Source organism: Loxodonta africana, chromosome X, assembly GCF_030014295.1.
Source record: "Loxodonta africana isolate mLoxAfr1 chromosome X, mLoxAfr1.hap2, whole genome shotgun sequence".
NCBI lineage: Eukaryota > Metazoa > Chordata > Mammalia > Proboscidea > Elephantidae > Loxodonta > Loxodonta africana.
This window is the reverse complement of record NC_087369.1, coordinates 98959480-98965370: the sequence shown is the minus strand read 5'-3', so window position 1 is coordinate 98965370 and position 5891 is coordinate 98959480. Positions and strand designations below refer to the sequence as shown.

The 5891-nt window shown below is 36.4% G+C and overlaps 1 pseudogene; it reads left to right on the top strand.

Annotated features, from left to right (window-relative positions):
- Nucleotides 1-1906: 1906 nt before the first annotated feature.
- LOC100674160 (cholinephosphotransferase 1-like) lies at nt 1907-3798 on the top strand (annotated as a pseudogene).
- The last annotated feature ends 2093 nt before the right edge of the window (nt 3799-5891 follow it).

The window sequence follows — 5891 nt, the reverse complement described above, 5'->3', positions numbered from 1 at the left end:
GCACATTTCCTTATAATGGTTTGTCTTCTCTAGCTGAGCTTTGAAATCTTCTGTTCAGCTCTGTTACTTCATTTCTTCCTTTCACTTTAGCTACTCTACTTCAACAGCAAGTTTCAGTCTCCTCTGACATCCATTTTGGTCTTCTTTTCTGTATTTTTAATGACCTTTTGCTTTCTTCCTGTATGATATCCTGATGGCATCCCACGACTCGTCTGGTTTTTGGTCATTAGTGTTCAGTGTGTCAAATCTATTCTTTTTTTTAATTGAACTTTAGATGAAGGTTTACAGAACAAACTAGTTTCTCACCAAACAGTTAGTATACACATTGTTGTATGACATTGGTTAACAGCCCCATGACATGTCAACACTCTCCCTTCACAACCCTGGGTTCCCTATTAATAGCTTTTCTATTCCCTCCTACTTGCCAGTCCCCACCCCAGGGGTGGTGCACCCCTTTAGTCTTGTTTTGTTCTATGGGCCTGTTCGATCTTTGGCTGAAGGGTGAACCTCAGGTGTGGCCTTATTACTGTGCTGAAAGGGTGTCCGGGGTCCATACTCTCAGGGTTCCTCCAGTATCTGTCAGACCAGCAAGTCTGATCTTTCTTTTTAAGTTAGACTTTTGTTCTACATTTTTCTCCAGCTCTGTCCGGAACCCTCTATTGTGATCCCTGTCAGAGCAGTCAGTGGTGGTAGCCGGGCACCATCTAGTGTACTGGACTCAGTCTGGTGGAGGCTGTGGTAGATGTGGTCCATTAGTCCTTTGGACTGATCTTTCCCTTGTGTCTTTAGTTTTCTTCATTATTCCTTGCTCCCAAAGGGATGAGACCAGTGGAGTGTCCTAGACGGCTGCTCACAGGCTTTTAAGAGTATGTCAAATCTATTCTTGAGATGGTCTCTAAATTCACGTGAGATGTACTCAAGGTTGTACTTTGACTCCTGTGAACTTGTTTTAATTTTCTTCAGCTCCAACTTGACTTGCATATGAGCAATTGATAATCTGTTCCCCACTCGACCCCGGCCTTGTTCTTACCAATGATATTGAGCTTTTCCATTGTTTCTTTCCACAGATGTAGTAGATTCGATTCACGTATATTCCATCTGTCAGGTTCACGTGTATGGTAGCTGTTTATGTGGTTTAAAAAAAGATATTTCCAATGAATAAGCCATTGGTCTTGCAAAATTCTGTCACGTGATCTCCCACTTCATTTCTATCACCAAGGTCATATTTTCCAACTACTGATCCTTTGTGATTCCAACTTCCACATTCCAATTATCAATAATTACAAATACATCTTGATTGCATGTTTGATCAATTTCAGGCTGCAGAAGCTGGTAAAAATCTTCACGTTTAGCATTAGTGGTTGGTGTGTAAATTTGAATAATAGTTGTATTAACTGGTCTTCTTGTAGGTGTATGGATATTATTCTGTCATTGACAGCATTGTACTTCAGGATAGATCTTGAAATGTTCTTTTTGACAATGAATTTGATGCCATTCTTCTTCAATTTTTCATTCCTTGAATAGTGGCTCATATTGCCTAATTCTAAATGGCCGATATCATTGTGTTTCAGCCCACTAATACCTAGAATATCTATCTTTAAGTGTTCCATTTCATTTTTTCAACTTCCAATTTTCCCAGATTTATGCTTCATACATTCCACATTCTGATTATTAATGTATGTTTAAATCTGTTTTTTCTCATTTGAATCATGCCACATCAGCAAATGTAGGCCCCAAAAGCTTTACTCCATCCATGTCATTTAGGTTGTCTCTACTTTTAGGAGGTGGCTCTTCCTCAATCGTATTTTGTCTTTCATCCTGATGGGCTCTTCATCCTGCACTATATCAGACTATGTTCTGCTGCTGTTCATAAGGTATTCACTAACCAATTTTTTTAGAAGTAGATCACAAGGTCTTTCTTCCTAGTCTGTCTTAGTCTGGAAGCTCCACTGAAACCCTGTCCACCATGGGTAACCCTGCTGGTATTTGAAATACCAGTGGCATAGCTTCCAGAATCACAGCCACACACAAGTCACCACAGTACAAAAAACTGACAGACGAGTGGTAAATACTAGAATGGCAGTGATAAAAAAGTAAATAACAAATCTTGGCAAGAATGTGGGGAGATTGGAACCTTTATCCATTGCTGGTGGGAATATAAAACGGTACAACCGTTATGTAAAACAGTATGGCAATTCCTCAAAAAATTAAAAATACAACTACCATAAAAAAAAAAAAAACATAGGACCCAGTAATTCCATTCCTAGGTGCATACCCTGGGGACCTAAATTGTAGTGACACAAGCATATATATGCACACCTATGTTCATTGTAGCACTGTTCACAATAGCAAAAAGTGGAAAGAACCCAAATGCCCATCAGCAGATGAATGGATAAACAAAATGTGGTACATACATACCATGGAGTACTAACCCATAAAGAGAAATGAAGTCCTGATACATGCTACAACATAGATGGACTTCAAAGACATTATGCTGAGTGAAATTAGTTGATCACAATAGACCTCACTTATGTGAAAAGACAAGAAAAATATATAGAGACCAACTGCTATCAGTGGTTACTTGGGGTAGGAGTGGGGAGGGAGAGAGGGAATCATTCTCTGGGAAGTAGTGAGTTTACGTTCATGGTAATGGGAAAATTGACATCCATTAAGGTTAATGACTGCACAACTTGATGAGTGTAACTGATATCATTAAGTAGCACACTAGAAAATGAGTGAAATGGCAAATAGGGTGTTATATGTCATTTTACAACAACTACAGCAACCAAAAAAAAAAAAGCCTAAAATTGCTGATACTGCTTATGTGCATCCAAACATTTCATGGGATTAGCTCTGTTGGTTTGAAGGTTCAGGGTCATGGCTTTGTGGGACAGTCCAGTCAGTTGCCCTAATACTGTTTTTTGATTTACTGTTTCACTCCCTGCTTCGGTGAGTAGTGCCTGGTGTCTTGTTCTCTTTAGGGAAACTCTTTGACCATGGTTTTGACTTTCTTTCCATAGTATTTATGGCAGCTGGAGTTTCAGTTGCTGTTTGCTTAGGAACTCATCCTAACTGGTTGTTTTTCTGCTCATTTATTGGAATGTTCATGTTTTATTGTGTTCATTGGCAGACTTATGCTTCAGGCATGCTGAGGTTTGGAAAAGTGGATGTAACTGAAATTTAGGTAGCTTTGATAATCATCTTTGTGTTGTCCACATTTGGAGCAGCAACAATAGGGGACTATATGATACTCATTCTAGAAATAAAATGGAAGATCTTTTCAGTTTTTGGAGTAGTGGGTGGAACAATATTTTCCTGTTCAAATTATTTCCATGTTATCCTCCACGATGACGTTGGCAAGAGTGGATCCATGATAGCAAGCACTAGTGTCTTGTCACCTTGACTCGACATAGGACTAATTATTCGTACTGGCAATAATGATCTATAAAAAGTCTGTAATTAATGTGTTTGAAAAACATCCTTGTCTTTATACCCTAATGTTTGGATGTGTCTTTCCTAAAGTTGCACAAAAATTGGTGGTGGATCACATGACCAGAAGTGAACTGTGTCTTCAAGACACAATGTTTGTTGGGCTAGGTTTTTTTTTTTTTAGACCAGCACTTCAGGAATTTTGTAGATGAATATGTTGTCCTGTGAATAGCAATGGTCATTGCTACATTTGATATGATGACATACTTTAGTGCTTTGTGCCTGCAAATTTCAAGACACCTTCATTTCAACAGCTTCAAGTCTTACTTTTATCAAGCACCTGAACAGGTTCGTATGCATATTGACTGACTACTAGCTCAAGGAGAAAAGCAGAAACAGTTAGGGAACCTATGAGTGAAGGAAATCCTCCTCTGCAGAAAGCTAGTATACATCAGGAGCCCTGGTGGCACTGTGGTTAACAGCTCAGCTGCTAATCAAAAGGTCGGCAGTTCGAGTCCAGCAGTCGCTCCTTGGAAATACTATGGGGCAGTTCTACTACGTCCTATAGGGTCTCTATGAGTCAGAATTGACTCGACAGCAATAGGGTTAAGTATACTATCAAATAAGGTTACATTTGAATATGACTTAAGTCCTGCAGATTCCATTATGTGTATCTCAGTTATGAAGTCCTCATTGTATACCAACATTTTGGATCACAGGTATTGTCAAGGTGAAAGTATAACAATGTATAAATTAATTAAAAACAAGATCAAAGAAAGAAATTTCAATCCTGAGGATACGAAAGTGAACCAATTTAGTCTAAATAGCAGTAATCTCTTTGTCTCTGAGAAATCTCTTGGGCATTTGGAGTTTTCATTACCAAATGATTACATACTAATTCAGAATATAAAGGATTTTTATAGATATCTTGAGAGTGATGCTTTCTTTGATTGCTAAAAAGGGAAGTGAGATCATAGTACTCCATAAGTACATAGGTCATATATTATAATTATTGCATCAGATAATGTTACAGGAAATTATTTGTTAGTATTACCCATTTTTCAAAAGATATGTTACTATTGTATTTAAAAATACTTATTTTAGTATACAATTAGAATTTAAAAGAGCTAACTGTGATTTTCTATAATTTGTATTTAGTAAAAGAAATTTGTCTTACCAGTTCAAAAAAACAAATGAATCTTTACATTGAGGGTAACTTGTTTTTTGATATTCAGAGTTAAACTTTCATTGTCCTAAGAAGGTAGACATTAAATATTCTCTTATAAAAACAAAACAGTATTAAAACATAATTGGCATGTAAGAAAATTAGTAACTTAAAAAAAATGGCAAAACTGTCTTCCCTTTAGAACATCAACCAAAGTTAGTTCAAATACACACTGACGTCTGACTCATTTGATACAGTAAGGAGATAAAATAAGTATCAGCAATTAGACCACTGAGTGCATTATGCACTAATTCTTACCTTTCCACTCTCACTTAAAATTATTTAGATTGCTCATTATCAATACTAGAACTGTCACAAGGATCTTTGTGATCCAAATCTTAAGACTCCTATCTGACCCTAATTTTAATTTTATCCAATAGTTCTGTATACCATATGCCGCATGATGAAATAATCAGAAAAATAAAGGAATAATTACATAATCTTATCTATCTTAAGCAGGAAAAAGGCCTATTGAATGAAACCGTGAAAATTGTTATTCCTTAAAAGAAAAAAAAATACGTGTATTAGGCACACAAAGACCACTGGTGTAGGTATTTTGCCTCTGTAACTATTGGCAAAACTTCTCAAACAAAGACCTTCTTACAAGTTTGAATAGTACTTAAGATTTATATGCCAACCTATGTTTTGGCTTAAAAGGAAAACTCTTTAAAAAATGCAAAAATTTAGGAAGTAATCTATCCCCTTTATGTCAAATATTTATTAATGGTGGAGGACTAACTTCTTCTTGTATAAATTATCACAGTTACAAAAAGAGAATTTGTATGAACTTGTTTTTAAAAACATGGAAAACCTTAAAACTAAGAGAAGGGTGAGTTATAGGGGCAAGAATTAGAATTTAAAACTCGCAGAAAAACAGGAGAAAGTCACTCTTCTCCTCCTAATGGGCATATTTTTTTTTGTTTTGAATGATCCGTTGAAAGTAATTTCAGTAAAACATAAGTTTAGCTGACTTATTTCAAACAAAATGCTGAAACAACTTGATATTTATTTGATGAAATGTTTTTAGTTGAAGATTTCATGTTATTCTGTACACTTATATGAAAAGTATAAAATAAGTAAATATATAGAGACCAATTGCTATTAGTGGTTACTTAGGGCAGGAGGGAGGAGGGAGAGAGGGAATCATTCTCTGGGAAGTAGTGGGTTTAAGTTTGTGGTAATGGGGAAATTGGCATCCATTAAGGGTAATGATTGCTCAATTTGATGAGCGTAACTG